We start from the raw sequence: 19,963 nt of genomic DNA, 5'->3' as shown, positions 1-19,963 counted from the left end.
AAATATCTTCACCGCTATCTGTATGAACATGGATATGTCTACACAGCCATCTGGATGAACATGGAAATATCTACACCTCTATCTGTATGAACATGGAAATACATGCACCGCTATCAGCATGAACATGGAAATATCTACACCGCTATCTGTATGAACATGGAAATATCTACACCGCTATCTGTATGAACATGGAAATATCTACACAGACATCTGGATGAACACGGAAATATCTACACGTCTATCTGTATGAATATGGAAATACATGCACCGCTATCTGTATGAACATGGAAATATCTACACCGCTATCTGTATGAACATGGAAATATCTACACCGCTATCTGCATGAAAAAGGAAATATCTACACAACTATCTGCATATAAATGGAAATATCTACACAGCTATCTCTATGCACATGGAAATAACTACACCGCTATCTCTATAAACATGGAAATATCTACACCGCCATCTGTATGAACATGGAAATATCTACACCGCCATCAGAATTAAGAAGGAGATATCTACACCGCTATCTGTATAAACATGGATATATCTACACCGCTATCTGTATGAAAATGGAAATATCTACACCGCTATCTGTATAAACACGGAAATATGTACACCGCTACCTGTATAAACATGGAAGTATCAGCACCGCTATCGGTATCAACATGGCAATATCTACACGTCTATCTGTATGAACATAGAAATATCTATACCGCTATCTGTATAAACATGGAAATAACTTCACCGCCATCTGTATGAACATGGATATGTCTACACAGCCATCTGGATGAACATGGAAATATTTACACCGCTATCTGTATGAACATGGAAATATCTACACCGCTATCTGTATGAACATGGAAATATCTACACAGACATCTGGATGAATACGGAAATATCTACACCGCTATCAGTATGAACATGGAAATACATGCACCGCTATCTGTATGAACATGGAAATATCTACACCGCTATCTGTATGAACATGGAAATATCTACACCGCTATCTGTATGAACATGGAAATATCTTCACCGCCATCTGTATGAACATGGATATATCTACACAGCCATCTGGATGAGCATAGAAATATCTACACCGCTATCTGTGTAAACATGCATACATTTTCACCGCTATCTTCATAAACATGGAAATATCTACACCACTATCTTTATGAACATGGAATTATCTACACAGCTATCTGTATGAACATGGAAATATCTACACAGCTATCTGTATGAACATGAAAATATCTTCAACGCCATCTGTATGAACATGGATATATCTACACAGCCATCTGGATGAACATGGAAATATCTGCACCACTATCTGTAGGAAGATGGAAATATCTACACCGCTATCTGTATGAACATGGATATATCTACACAGCCATCTGGATGAACATGGAAATATCTACACCGCCATCTGTATGAACATGGAAATATCTTCACCGCCATCTGTAGGAACATAGATATATCTACACAGCCATCTGTATGAACATGGAAATATCTACACCGCTATCTGTATGAACATGGAAATATCTTCACCACCATCTGTATGAACATGGATATGTCTACACAGCCATCTGTATGAACATTTAAATATCTACACCGCCATCTGTATTAAGATGGACATATCTACACAACTATCTGCATAAACATGGAAATATCTACACCGCTATCTGTATAAACATGGAAATATCAACACCGCTATGTGTATAAACATGTAAATATCTACACCGCTATCTGTATAAACATGGAAATATCTACACCGCTACCTGTATAAACATGGAAATATCAGCACCGCTATCAGTATGAACATGGAAGTTTCTACACCGCCATCTGTATGAACATGGAAATATCTTCACCGCCATCCGTATGAACATGGAAATATCTGCACCGCCTTCTGTATGAACATATAAATATCTACACCGCCATCTGTATTAAGATGGAGATATGTACACCGCTATCTGTATAAACATGGAAATATCTACACCGCTATCTGTATAAACATGGAAATATCTACAATGCTATCTGTATAAACATGGAAATATCTACACCGCTACCTGTATAAACATGGAAATATCAGCACCGCTATCTGTATGAACATGGAAATATCTACACCGCCGTCTGTATGAACATGGAAATATCGTCACCGCCATCTGTATGAACATGAATATATCTACACAGCCATCTGTATGAACATGGAAATATCTTCACCGCTATCTGTATGAACATGGATATGTCTACACAGCCATCTGGATGAACATGGAAATATCTACACCGCTATCTGTATGAATATCGAAATATCTACACCGCTATCTGTATGAACATGGAAATATCTACACAGACATCTGGATGAACACGGAAATATCTACACCGCTATCTGTATGAACATGGAAATACATGCACCGCTATCTGTATGAACATGGAAATATCTACACCGCTATCTGTATGAATATGGAAATATCTTCACCGCCATCTGTATGAACATGGATATATCTACACAGCCATCTGGATGAACATGGAAATATCTACACCACTATCTGTGTAAACATGCATACATTTTCACCGCTATCTGTATAAACATGGAAATATCTACACCGCTATCTTTATGAACATGGAAATATCTACACCGCTATCTGTATGAACATGGAAATATCTACACCTCTATCTGTATGAACATGGAAATATCTTCACCGCCATCTGTATGAACATGGATATATCTACACAGCCATCTGGATGAACATGGAAATATCTGCACCGCTATCTGTATGAAGATGGAAATATCTACACCGCTATCTGTATGAACATGGATATATCTACACAGCCATCTGGATGAACATGGAAATATCTACACCGCCATCTGTATGAACATGGAAATATCTTCACCGACATCTGTAGGAACATGGATATATCCACACAGCCATCTGTATGAACATGGAAATATCTACACCGCTATCTGTATGAACATGGAAATATCTACACCGCTATCTGTATGAACATGGAAATATCTTCACCGCCATCTGTATGAACATGGATATGTCTACACAGCCATCTGTATGAACATTTAAATATCTACACCGCCATCTGTATTAAGATGGAGATATCTACACAACTATCTGCGTAAACATGGAAATATCTACACCGCTATCTGTATAAACATGGAAATATCTACACCGCCGTCTGTATGAACATGGAAATATCGTCACCGCCATCTGTATGAACATGGATAAATCTACACAGCCATCTGTATGAACATGGAAATATCTTCACCGCCATCTGTATGAACATGGATATGTCTACACAGCCATCTGGATGAACATGGAAATATCTACACCGCTATCTGTATGAACATGGAAATATCTACACCGCTATCTGTATGAACATGGAAATATCTACACAGACATCTGGATGAACACGGAAATATCTACACCGCTATCTGTATGAACATGGAAATACATGCACCGCTATCTGTATGAACATGGAAATATCTACACCGCTATCTGTATGAACATGGAAATATCTTCACCGCCATCTCTATGAACATGGATATATCTACACAGCCATCTGGATGAACATGGAAATATCTACACCGCTATCTGTGTAAACATGCATACATTTTCACCGCTATCTGTATAAACATGGAAATATCTACACCGCTATCTGTATCAACATGGAAATACCTTCACCGCCATCTGTATGAACATGGATATGTCTACACAGCCATCTGTATGAACATTTAAATATCTACACCGCCATCTGTAATAAGATGGAGATATCTACACAAATATCTGCATAAACATGGAAATATCTACACCGCTATCTGTATAAACATGGAAATATCTACACCGCTATCTGCATAAACATGGAAATATCTACACCGCTATCTGTATAAACATGGAAATATCTACACCGCTACCTGTATAAACATGGAAATATCACCACCGCTATCAGTATGAACATGGAAGTTTCTACACCGCCATCTGTATGAACATGGAAATATCTTCACCGCCATCCGTATGAACATGGAAATATCTGCACCGCCATCTGTATGAACATATAAATATCTACACCGCCATCTGTATTAAGATGGAGATATCTACCGCTATCTGTATAAACATGGAAATATCTACACCGCTATCTGTATAAACATGGAAATATCTACACCGCTATCTGTATAAACATGGAAATATCTACACAGCTACCTGTATAAACATGGAAATATCAGCACCGCTATCTCTATGAACATGGAAATATCTACACCGCCGTCTGTATGAACATGGAAATATCGTCACCGCCATCTGTATGAACATGGATATATCTACACAGCCATCTGTATGAACATGGAAATATCTTCACCGCCATCTGTATGAACATGGATATGTCTACACACCCGTCTGGATGAACATGGAAATATCTACACCGCTATCTGTGTAAACATGCATACATCTTCACCGCTATCTGTATAAACATGGAAATATCTACACCGCTATCTGTATGAACATGGAAATATCTACACCGCTATCTGTTTGAACATGGAAATATCTACACCGCTATCTGCATGAAAAAGGAAATACCTACACAACTATCTGCATATAAATGGAAATATCTACAAAGCTATCTCTTTGCACATGGAAATAACTACACCGCTATCTCTATAAACATGGAAATATCTACACCGCCATCTGTATGAACATGGAAATATCTACACCGCCATCAGAATTAAGAAGGAGATATCTACACCGCTATTTGTATAAACATGGAAATATCTACACCGCGATCTGTATGTACATGGAAATATCTACACCGCTATCTGTATAAACACGGAAATATGTACACCGCTACCTGTATAAACATGGAAGTATCAGCAGCGCTATCGGTATGAACATGGCAATATCTACACGTCTATCTGTATGAACATGGAAATATCTACACCGCTATCTTTATGACCATGGAAATATCTACACCGCTAACTGTTTGAAGAGGGAAATATATACACCGCTATCTGCATGAAAATGGAAATATCTATAGAGCTATCTGCTTATACATGGAAATACCTACACAGCTATCTCTTTACACATGGAAATAACTACACCGCCATCTGTATGAACATGGAAATATCTGCACCGCCATCTGTATGAACATTTAAATATCTACACCGCCATCTGTATTAAGATGGAGATATCTACACCACTATCTGCATAAACATGGAAATATCTACACCGCTATCTGTATAAACATGGAAATATCTACACCGCTATGTGTATAAACATGGAAATATCTACACTGCTATCTGTATAAACATGGAAATATCTACACCGCTACCTGTATAAACATGGAAATATCAGCACCGCTATCAGTATGAACATGGAAGTTTCTACACCGCCATCTGTATGAACATGGAAATATCTTCACCGCTATCCGTATGAACATGGAAATATCTGCACCGCCATCTGTATGAGCATATAAATATCTACACCGCCATCTGTATTAAGATGGAGATATCTACACTGCTATCTGTATAAACATGGAAATATCTACTCCGGTATGTGTATAAACATGGAAATATCTACACCGCTACCTGTATAAACATGGAAGTATCAGAACCGCTATCGGTAGGAACAATGCAATATCTACACAGTTATCTGTATGAACATGGAAATATCTACACCGCTATCTGTATGAACATGGAAATGTCTTCACCGCCATCTGTATGAGCATGGATATATCTACACAGCCATCTGGATGAACATGGAAATATCTACACCGCTATCTGTATAAACATGGAAATATCTACACCACTACCTTTATAAACATGGAAATATCAGCACCGCTATCTGTATGAACATGGAAATATCTACACCGCCGTCTGTATGAACATGGAAATATCGTCACCGCCATCTGTATGAACATGGATATATCTACACAGCAATCTGTATGAACATGGAAATATCTTCACCGCCATCTGTATGAACATGGATATGTCTACACAGCCGTCTGTATGAACATGGAAATATCTACACCGCTATCTGTGTAAACATGCATACATCTTCACCGCTATCTGTATAAACATGGAAATATCTACACCGCTATCTGTATGAACATGGAAATATCTACACCGCTATCTGTTTGAACATGGAAATACCTACACCGCTATCTGCATGAAAATGGAAATATATACACAACTATCTGCATATAAATGGAAATATCTGCACAGCTATCTCTTTGCACATGGAAATAGCTACACCGCTATCTCTATAAACATGGAAATATCTACACCGCCATCTGTATGAACATGGAAATATCTACACCACCATCTGTATTAAGAAGGAGATATCTACACCACTATCTGTATAAACATGGAAATATATACACCGCTACCTGTATGAACATAGAAATATCTACACCGCTCTCTGTATAAACACGGAAATATGTACACCGCTACCTGTATAAACATGGAAGTATCAGCACCGCTATCGGTATAAACATGGCAATATCTACACGGCTATCTGTATGAACATGGAGATATCTACACCGCTATCTGTATGAACATGGAAGTATCTTCACAGCCATCTGTATGAACATGGATATATCTATACAGCCATCTGGACGAACATGGAAATATCTACACCGCTATCTGTATGAACATGGAAATATCTACACCGCTATCTGTATGAACATGGAAATATCTACACAGACATCTGGATGAACACGGAAATATCTACACCGCTATCTGTATGAACATGGAAATACATGCACCGCTATCTGTATGAACATGGAAATATCTACACCGCTATCTGTATGAACATGGAAATATCTACACCGCTATCTGTATGAACATGGAAATATCTTCACCGCCATCTGTATGAACATGGATATATCTACACAGCCATCTGAATGAACATGGAAATATCTACACCGCTATCTGTGTAAACATGCATACATTTTCACCGCTATCTGAATGAACAAGGAAATATCTACACCGCTTTCTGTATGAACATGGAAATATCTACACCGCTATCTGTATGAACATGGAAATATCTTCACCGCCATCTGTATGAACATGGATATATCCACACAGCCATCTGGATTAACATGGAAATATCTGCACCGCTATCTGTATGAAGATGGAAATATCTACACCGCTATCTGTATGAACATGGATATATCTACACAGCCATCTGGATGAACATGGAAATATCTACACCGCTATCTGTGTAAACATGCATACATCTTCACCGCTATCTGTATAAACATGGAAATATCTACACCGCTTTCTTTCTGAACATGGAAATATCTACACTGCTAACTGTTTGAACAGGGAAATATATACACCGCTATCTGCATGAAAATGGAAATATCTACACAGCTATCTGCATATACATGGTAATATCTACACAGCTATCTCTTTACACATGGAAATAACTGCACCACTATCTGTATGAACATGGAAATATCTACACCGCAGTCTGCATGAACATGGAAATATCTGCACCGCCATCTGTATGAACATATAAATATCTACACCGCCATCTGTATTAAGATGGAGATATCTACACCGCTATCTGTACAAACATGGAAATATCTACACCACTATCTGTATGAACATGGAAATATCTACACCGCTATCTGTTTGAACAGGGAAGTATATAAACCGCTATCTGCTTGAAAATGGAAATATCTACACAACTATCTGCATATACATGGGAATATCTACACAGCTATCTCTTTACACATGGAAATAACTACACCGCTATCTGTATGAACATGGAAATATCTACACCGCCATCTGTATGAACATGGAAATATCTGCACCGCCATCTGAATGAACATATAAATATCTACACCGCCATCTGTATTAAGATGGAGATATCTACACCGCTATCTGTATAAAGATGGAAATATCTACACCGCTATGTGTATAAACATGGAAATATCTACACCGCTATCTGTATAAACATGGAAATATCTACACCGCTACCTGTATAAACATGGAAATATCAGCACCGCTATCATTATGAACATGGAAGTATCTACACCGCCATCTGTATGAACATGGAAATATCTTCACCGCCATCTGTATGAACATGGAAATATCTGCACCGCCATCTGTATGAACATATAAATATCTTCACCGCCATCTGTATTAAGATGGAGATATCTACACCGCTATCTGTATGAACAAGGAAATACCTACACCGCTATGTGTATAAACATGGAAATATCTACACCGCTATCTGTATAAACATGTTAATATCTACACTGCTACCTGTATAAACATTGATATATCAGCACCGCTATCTGTATGAACATGGAAATATCTACACCGCCATCTGTATGAACACGGAAAAATCTTCACTGTCATCTGTATGAACATGGATATATCTACACAGCCGTCTGTATGAACATGGAAATATCTTCACCGCCATCTGTATGAACATGGATATGTCTACACAGCCGTCTGGATGAACATGGAAATATCTACACAGCTATCTGTATGAACATGGAAATATCTACCCCGCTATTTGTGTAAACATGCATACATCTTCACCGCTATCTGTATAAACATGGAAATATCCACACCGCTATCAGTATGAACATGGAAATACCTACACCCCTATCTGTTTGAACATGGAAATATCTACACCGCTATCTGCATGAAAATGGAAATATCTACACAGCTATCTGCATATACATGGAAATATCTACACAGCTATCTCTTTGCACATGGAAATAACTACACCGCTATCTCTATAAACATGGAAATATCTACACCACCATCTGTATGAAAATGGAAATATCTGCACCGCCATCTGTATGAACATATAAATATCTACACTGCCGTCTGTATTAAGAAGGAGATATCTACACCGCTATCTGTATAAACATGGAAATATCTACACCGCTATCTGTATGAACATGGAAATATCTATACCGCTACCTGTATAAACACAGAAATATGTACACCGCTACCTGTATAAACATGGAAGTATCAGCACCGCTATCGGTATGAACATGCCAATATCTACACGGCTATCTGTATGAACATGGAAATATCTACAACGCCATCTGTATGAACATGGAAATATCTTCACCGCCATCTGTATGAACATGGATATATGTACACAGCCATCTGGATGAACATGGAAATATCTACACCGCTATCTGTATGAACATGGAAATATCTACACCGCTATCTGTATGAACATGGAAATATGTACACAGCCATCAGGATGAACATGGAAATATCTACACCGCTATCTGTATGAACATGGAAATACATACACCGCTATCTGTATGAACATGGAAATATCTACACCGCTATCTTTATGAACATGGAAATATCTACACCGCTATCTGTATGAACATGGAAATATCTTCACCGCCATCTGTTTGAACATGGATATATCTACACAGCCATGTGGATGAACATGGAAATATCTACACCGCTATCTGTATGAACATGGAAATATCTACACAGCTATATGTGTAAACATGCATGCATCTTCACCGCTATCTGCATAAACATGGAAATATCTACACCGCTATCTTTATGTACATGGAAAAATCTACACCGCTAACTGTTTGAACAGGGAAATACATACACCGCTATCTGCATGAAAACGGAAATATCTACACAGCTATCTGCTTATACATGGAAATATCTACACAGCTATCTCTTTACACATGGAAATAACTACACCGCTATCTGTATGAACATGGAAATATCTGCACCGCCATCAGTATGAACATTTAAATATCTACACCGCCATCTGTATTAAGATGGAGATATCTACACCACTATCTGCATAAACATGGAAATATCTACACCACTATCTGTATAAACATGGAAATATCTACACCGCTATCTGTATAAACATGGAAATATCTACACCGCTATCTGTATAAACATGGAAATATCTACACCGCTACCTGTATAAACATGGAAATATCAGCACCGCTATCTGTATGAACATGGAAATATCTACACCGCGGTCTGTATGAACATGGAAATATCGTCACCGCCATCTGTATGAACATGGATATATCTACACAGCCATCTGTATGAACAAGGAAATATCTTCACCGCCATCTGTATGAACATGGATATGTCTACACAGCCATCTGGATGAACATGGAAATATCTACACCGCTATCTGTATGAACATGGAAATATCTACACCGCTATCTGTATGAACATGGAAATATCTACACAGACATCTGGATGAACACGGAAATATCTACACCGCTATCTGTATGAACATGGAAATATCTACACTGCTGTCTGTATGAACATGGAAATATCTACACCGCTATCTGTATGAACATGGAAATATCTACACCGCTATCTGTATGAACATGGAAATATCTTCACCGCCATCTGTATGAACATGGATATATCTACACAGCCATCAGGATGAACATGGAAATATCTACACCGCTATCTGTATAAACATGGAAATATCAGCACCGCTATCTGTATGAACATGGAAATATCTACACCGCCGTCTGTATGAACATGGAAATATCGTCACCGCCATCTGTATGAACATGGATATATCTACACAGCCATCTGTATGAACATGGAAATATCTTCACCGCCATCTGTATGAACATGGATATGTCTACACAGCCATCTGGATGAACATGGAAATATCTACACCGCTATCTGTATGAACATGGAAATATCTACACCGCTATCTGTATGAACATGGAAATATCTACACAGACATCTGGATGAACACGGAAATATCTACAACGCTATCTGTATGAACATGGAAATATCTTCACCGCCATCTATATGAACATGGATATGTCTACACAGCCATCTGTATGAACATTTAAATATCTACACCGCCATCTGTATTAAGATGGACATATCTACACAACTATCTGCATAAACATGGAAATATCTACACCGCTATCTGTATAAACATGGAAATATCTACACCGCTATGTGTATAAACATGGAAATATCTACACTGCTATCTGTATAAACATGGAAATATCTACACCGCTACCTGTATAAACATGGAAATATCAGCACCGCTATCAGTATGAAGATGGAAGTTTCTACACCGCCATCTGTATGAACATGGAATTATCTTCACCGCCATCCGTATGAACATGGAAATATCTGCACCGCCATCTGTATGAACATATAAATATCTACACCGCCATCTGTATTAAGATGGAGATATCTACACCGCTATCTGTATAAACATGGAAATATCTACACCGCTATCTGTATAAACATGGAAATATCTACACCGCTATCTGTATAAACATGGAAATATCTACACCGCTACCTTTATAAACATGGAAATATCAGCACCGCTATCTTTATGAACATGGAAATATCTACACCGCTGTCTGTATGAACATGGAAGTATCTTCACCGCCATCTGTATGAACATGGATATGTCTACACAGCCGTCTGGATGAACATGGAAATATGTACACCGCTATCTGTGTAAACATGAATACATCTTCACCGCTATCTGTATAAACATGGAAATATCTACACCGCTATCTGTATGAACATGGAAATATCTACACCGCTATCTGTTTGAACATGGAAATATCTACACCGCTATCTGCATGAAAAAGGAAATATCTACACAACTATCTGCATATAAATGGAAATATCTACACAGCTATCTCTTTGCACATGGAAATAACTACTCCGCTATCTCTATAAACATGGAAATATCTACACCGCCATCTGTATGAACATGGAAATATCTACACCGCCATCAGAATTAAGAAGGAGATATCTACACCGCTATCTGTATAAACATGGAAATATCTACACCGCTATCTGTATGAACATGGAAATATCTACACCGCTATCTGTATAAACACGGAAATATGTACACCGCTACCTGTATAAACATGGAAGTATCAGCACCGCTATCGGTATGAACATGGCAATATCTACACGTCTATCTGTATGAACATGGAAATATCTACACCGCTATCTGTATAAACATGGAAATATCTACACCGCTATCTTTATGAACATGGAAATATCTACACCACTAACTGTTTGAAGAGGGAAATATATACACCGTTATCTGCATGAAAACGGAAATATCTACAGAGCTATCTGCTTACACATGGAAATACCTACACAGCTATCTCTTTACACATGGAAATAACTACACCGCCATCTGTATGAACATGGAAATATCTGCACCGCCATCTGTATGAACATTTAAATATCTACACCGCCATCTGTATTAAGATGGAGATATCTACACCACTATCTGCATAAACATGGAAATATCTACACCGCTATCTGTATAAACATGGAAATATCTACACCGCTATGTGTATAAACATGGAAATATCTACACTGCTATCTGTATAAACATGGAAATATCTACACCGCTACCTGTATAAACATGGAAATATTAGCACTGCTATCAGTATGAACATGGAAGTTTCTACACCGCCATCTGTATGAACATGGAAATATCTTCACCGCCATCCATATGAACATGGAAATATCTGCACCGCCATCTGAATGAACATATAATTATCTACACCGCCATCTGTATTAAGATGGAGATATCTACACCGCTATCTGTATAAACATGGAAATATCTACACCGCTATGTGTATAAACATGGAAATATCTACACCGCTACCTGTATAAACATGGAAGTATCAGCACCGCTATCGGTAGGAACAATGCAATATCTACACGGTTATCTGTATGAACATGGAAATATCTACACCGCTATCTGTATGAACATGGAAATGTCTTCACCACCATCTGTATGAGCATGGATATATCTACACAGCCATCTGGATGAACATGGAAATATCTACACCGCTATCTGTATAAACATGGAAATATCTACACCGCTACCTTTATAAACATGGAAATATCAGCACCGCTATCAGTATGAACATGGAAATATCTACACCGCCGTCTGTATGAACATGGAAATATCGTCACCGCCATCTGTATGAACATGGATATATCTACACAGCCATCTGTATGAACATGGAAATATCTTCACCGCCATCTGTATGAACATGGATATGTCTACACAGCCGTCTGTATGAACATGGAAATATCTACACCGCTATCTGTGTAAACATGCATACATCTTCACCGCTATCTGTATAAATATGGAAATATCTACACCGCAATCTGTGTAAACATGCATACATCTTCACCGCTATCTGTATAAACATGGTAATATCTACACCGCTATCTGTATGAACATGGAAATATCTACACCGCTATCTGTTTGAACATGGAAATACCTACACCGCTATCTGCATGAAAATGGAAATATATACACAACTATCTGCATATAAATGGAAATATCTACACAGCTATTTCTATGCACATGGAAATAGCTACACCGCTATCTCTATAAACATAGAAATATCTACACCGCCATCTGTATGAACATGGAAATATCTACACTGCCATCTGTATTAAGAAGGAGATATCTACACCGCTATCTGTATAAACAAGGAAATATATACACCGCTATCTGTATGAACATGGAAATATCTACACCGCTATCTGTATGAACACGGAAATATGTACACCGCTACCTGTATAAACATGGAAGTATCAGCACCGCTATCGGTATGAACATGGCAATATCTACACGGCTATCTGTATGAACATGGAAATATCTACACCGCTATCTGTATGAACATGGAAATATCTTCACAGCCATCTGTATGAACATGGATATATCTACACAGCCATCTGGATGAACATGGAAATATCTACACCGCTATCTGTTTGAACAGGGAAGTATATACACCGCTATCTGCATGAAAATGGAAATATCTACACAGCTATCTGCATATACATGGGAATATCTACACAGCTATCTCTTTACACATGGAAATAACTACACCGCTATCTGTATGAACATGGAAATATCTACACCGTCATCCGTATGAACATGGAAATATCTGCACCGCCATCTGAATGAACATATAAATATCTACACCGCCATCTGTATTAAGATGGAGATATCTACACCGCTATCTGTATAAAGATGGAAATATCTACACCGCTATGTGTATAAACATGGAAATATCTACACCGCTATCTGTATAAACATGGAAATATCTACACCGCTACCTGTATAAACATGGAAATATCACCACCGCTATCAGTATGAACATGGAAGTATCTACACCGCCATCTATATGAACATGGAAATATCTTCACCGCCATCTGTATGAACATGGAAATATCTGCACCGCCATCTGTATGAACATATAAATATCTACACCGCCATCTGTATTAAAATGGAGATATCTACACCGCTATCTGTATGAACATGGAAATATCTACACCGCTATGTGTATAAACATGGAAATATCTACACCGCTATCTGTATGAACATGGAAATATCTTCACCGCCATCTGTATGAACATGGATATATCTACACAGCCATCTGGATGAACATGGAAATATCTACACCGCTATCTGTGTAAACATGCATACATTTTCACCGCTATCTGTAAAAACATGGAAATATCTACACCGCTATCTTCATGAACATGGAAATATCTACACCGCTCTCTGTATGAACATGGAAATACATGCACCGCTATCTGTATGAACATGGAAATATCTACACCACTATCTGTATGAACATGGAAATATCTACACCGCCATCTGTATGAACATGGAAATATCTTCACCGCCATCTGTATGAACATGGATATATCTACACAGCCATCTGGATGAACATGGAAATATCTACACCGTTATCTTTATGAACATGGAAATATCTACACCGCTATCTGTTTGAACTTTGAGATATATACAGCGCTATCTGCTTGAAAATGGAAATATCTACACAGCCATCTGGATTAACATGGAAATATCTGCACCGCTATCTGAATGAACAAGGAAATATCTACACCGCTTTCTGTATGAACATGGATATATCTACACAGCCATCTGGATGAACATGGAAATATCTACACTGCTATCTGTGTAAACATGCATATATCTTCACCGCTATCTGTATAAACAAGGAAATATCTACACCGCTATCTTTCTGAACATGGAAATATCTACACTGCTAACTGTTTGAACAGGGAAATATATACACCGCTATCTGCATGAAAATTGAAATATCTACACAGCTATCTGCATATACATGGTAGTATCTACACAGCTATCTCTTTACACATGGAAATAACTGCACCACTATCTGTATGAACATGGAAATATCTACACCGCCGTCTGCATGAACAAGGAAATATCTGCACCGCCATCTGTATGAACATATAAATATCTACACCGCCATCTGTATTAAGATGGAGATATCTACACCGCTATCTGTACAAACATGGAAATATCTACACCGCTATGTGTATAAACATGGAAATATCTACACCGCTATCTGTATAAACATGGAAATATCTACACCGCTACCTGTATAAACATGGAAATATCAGCACCGCTATCAGTATGAACATGGAAGTATCTACACCACCATCTGTATGAACATGGAAATATCTTCACCGTCATCTGTATGAACATGGAAATAACTGCACCGCCATCTGTATGAACATATAAATATCTACACCGCCATCTGTATTAAGATGGAGATATCTACACCGCTATCTGTATGGAAATATCTACACTGCTATGTGTATAAACATGGAAATATCTACACCGCTATCTGAATAAACATGTTAATATCTACACTGCTACCTGTATAAACATGGAAATATCAGCACCGCTATCTGTATGAACATGGAAATATCTACACCGCCATCTGTAGGAACACGGAAAAATCTTCACCGTCATCTGTATGAATATGGATATATCTACACAGCCATCTGTATGAACATGGAAATATCTTCACCGCCATCTGTATGAACATGGATATGTCTACACAGCCGTCTGGATGAACATCGAAATATCTACACAGCTATCTGTATGAACATGGAAATATCTACACCGCTATCTGTGTAAACATGCATACATCTTCACTGCTATCTGTATAAACATGGAAATATCCACACCGCTATCTGTATGAACATGGAAATATCTACACCGCTATCTGTTTGAACATGGAAATATCTACACCGCTATCTGCATGAAAATGGAAATATCTACACAGCTATCTGCATATACATGGAAATATCTACACAGCAATCTCTTTGCACATGGAAATAACTACACCGCTATCTCTATAAACATGGAAATATCTACACCACCATCTGTATGAAAATGGAAATATCTGCACCGCCATCAGTATGAACATATAAATATCCACACTGCCGTCTGTATTAAGAAGGAGATATCTACACCGCTATCTGAATAAACATGGAAATATCTACACCGCTATCTATATGAACATGGAAATATCTACACCGCTACCTGTATAAACACAGAAATATGTACACCGCTACCTGTATAAACATGGAAGTATCAGCACCGCTATCGGTATGAACATGCCAATATCTACACGGCTATCTGTGTGAACATGGAAATATCTACAACGCCGTCTGTATGAACATGGAAATATCTTCACCGCCATCTGTATGAACATGGATATGTCTACACAGCCATCTGGATGAACATGGAAATATCTACACCGCTATCTGTATGAACATGGAAATATCTACACCGCTATCTGTATGAACATGGAAATATCTACACAGACATCTGGATGAACACGCAAATATCTACACCGCTATCTGTATGAACATGGAAATACATGAACCGCTATCTGTATGAACATGGAAATATCTACACCGCTATCTGTATGAACATGGAAATATCTACACCGCTATCTGTATGAACATGGAAATATCTACACCGCTATCTGTGGAAACATGCATACATCTTCACCGCTATCTGTATGAACATGGAAATATCTACACCGCTATCTGTATGAACATGGAAACATCTACACCGCTATCTGTTTGAACATGGAAATATCTACACCGCTATCTGCATGAAAAAGGAAATATCTACACAACTATCTGCATATAAATGGAAATATCTACACAGCTATCTCTATGCACATGGAAATAACTACACCGCTATATCTATAAACATGGAAATATCTATACCGCCATCTGTATGAATATGGAAATATCTACACCGCCATCAGAATTAAGAAGGAGATATCTACACCGCTATCTGTATAAACATGGAAATATCTACACCGCTATCTGTATGAACATGGAAATATCTACACCGCTATCTGTATAAACACGGAAATATGTACACCGCTACCTGTATAAACATGGAAGTATCAGCACCGCTATCGGTATGAACATGGCAATATCTACACGTCTATATGTATGAACATGGAAATATCTACACCGCTATCTGTATAAACATGGAAATAACTTCACCGCCATCTGTATGAACATGGATATGTCTACACAGCCATCTGGAAGGACATGGAAATATCTACACCGCTACCTGTATGAACATGGAAATATCTACACCGCTATCAGTATGAACATGGAAATATCTACACAGACATCTGGATGAACACGGAAATATCAACACCGCTATCTGTATGAACATGGAAATACATGCACCGCTATCTGTATGAACATGGAAATATCTACACCGCTATCTTTATGAACATGGAAATATCTACACCGCTATCTGTGTGAACATGGAAATATCTTCACCGCCATCTGTATGAACATGGATATATCTACACAGCCATCTGGATGAACATAGAAATATCTACACCGCTATCTGTGTAAACATGCATACATTTTCACCGCTATCTGTATAAACATGGAAATATCTACACCACTATCTTTATGAACATGGAAATATCTACACCGCTATCTGTATGAACATGGAAATATCTACACCGCTATCTGTATGAACATGGAAATATCTTCACCGCCATCTGTATGAACATGGATATATCTACACAGCCATCTGGATGAACATGGAAATATCTGCACCGCTATCTGTATGAAGATGGAAATATCTACACCGCTATCTGTATGAACATGGATATATCTACACAGCCATCTGGATGAACATGGAAATATCTACACTGCCATCTGTATGAACATGGAAATATCTTCACCGCCATCTGTAGGAACATAGATATATCTACACAGCCATCTGTATGAACATGGAAATATCTACACCGCTATCTGTATGAACATGGAAATATCTACACCGCTATCTGTATGAACATGGAAATATCTTCACCACCATCAGTATGAACATGGATATGTCTACACAGCCGTCTGTATGAACATGGAAATATCTACACCGCTATCTGTGTAAACATGCATACATCTTCACCGCTATCTGTATAAATATGGAAATATCTACACCGCAATCTGTGTAAACATGCATACATCTTCACCGCTATCTGTATAAACATGGTAATATCTACACCGCTATCTGTATGAACATGGAAATATCTACACCGCTATCTGTTTGAACATGGAAATACCTACACCGCTATCTGCATGAAAATGGAAATATATACACAACTATCTGCATATAAATGGAAATATCTACACAGCTATTTCTATGCACATGGAAATAGCTACACCGCTATCTCTATAAACATAGAAATATCTACACCGCCATCTGTATGAACATGGAAATATCTACACTGCCATCTGTATTAAGAAGGAGATATCTACACCGCTATCTGTATAAACAAGGAAATATATACACCGCTATCTGTATGAACATGGAAATATCTACACCGCTATCTGTATGAACACGGAAATATGTACACCGCTACCTGTATAAACATGGAAGTATCAGCACCGCTATCGGTATGAACATGGCAATATCTACACGGCTATCTGTATGAACATGGAAATATCTACACCGCTATCTGTATGAACATGGAAATATCTTCACAGCCATCTGTATGAACATGGATATATCTACACAGCCATCTGGATGAACATGGAAATATCTACACCGCTATCTGTTTGAACAGGGAAGTATATACACCGCTATCTGCATGAAAATGGAAATATCTACACAGCTATCTGCATATACATGGGAATATCTACACAGCTATCTCTTTACACATGGAAATAACTACACCGCTATCTGTATGAACATGGAAATATCTACACCGTCATCCGTATGAACATGGAAATATCTGCACCGCCATCTGAATGAACATATAAATATCTACACCGCCATCTGTATTAAGATGGAGATATCTACACCGCTATCTGTATAAAGATGGAAATATCTACACCGCTATGTGTATAAACATGGAAATATCTACACCGCTATCTGTATAAACATGGAAATATCTACACCGCTACCTGTATAAACATGGAAATATCACCACCGCTATCAGTATGAACATGGAAGTATCTACACCGCCATCTATATGAACATGGAAATATCTTCACCGCCATCTGTATGAACATGGAAATATCTGCACCGCCATCTGTATGAACATATAAATATCTACACCGCCATCTGTATTAAAATGGAGATATCTACACCGCTATCTGTATGAACATGGAAATATCTACACCGCTATGTGTATAAACATGGAAATATCTACACCGCTATCTGTATGAACATGGAAATATCTTCACCGCCATCTGTATGAACATGGATATATCTACACAGCCATCTGGATGAACATGGAAATATCTACACCGCTATCTGTGTAAACATGCATACATTTTCACCGCTATCTGTAAAAACATGGAAATATCTACACCGCTATCTTCATGAACATGGAAATATCTACACCGCTCTCTGTATGAACATGGAAATACATGCACCGCTATCTGTATGAACATGGAAATATCTACACCACTATCTGTATGAACATGGAAATATCTACACCGCCATCTGTATGAACATGGAAATATCTTCACCGCCATCTGTATGAACATGGATATATCTACACAGCCATCTGGATGAACATGGAAATATCTACACCGTTATCTTTATGAACATGGAAA

Source organism: Gorilla gorilla, chromosome 21, assembly GCF_029281585.2.
Source record: "Gorilla gorilla gorilla isolate KB3781 chromosome 21, NHGRI_mGorGor1-v2.1_pri, whole genome shotgun sequence".
NCBI lineage: Eukaryota > Metazoa > Chordata > Mammalia > Primates > Hominidae > Gorilla > Gorilla gorilla.
The sequence above is the reverse complement of the archived record's forward strand: the minus strand, read 5'-3'. Positions refer to the sequence as shown.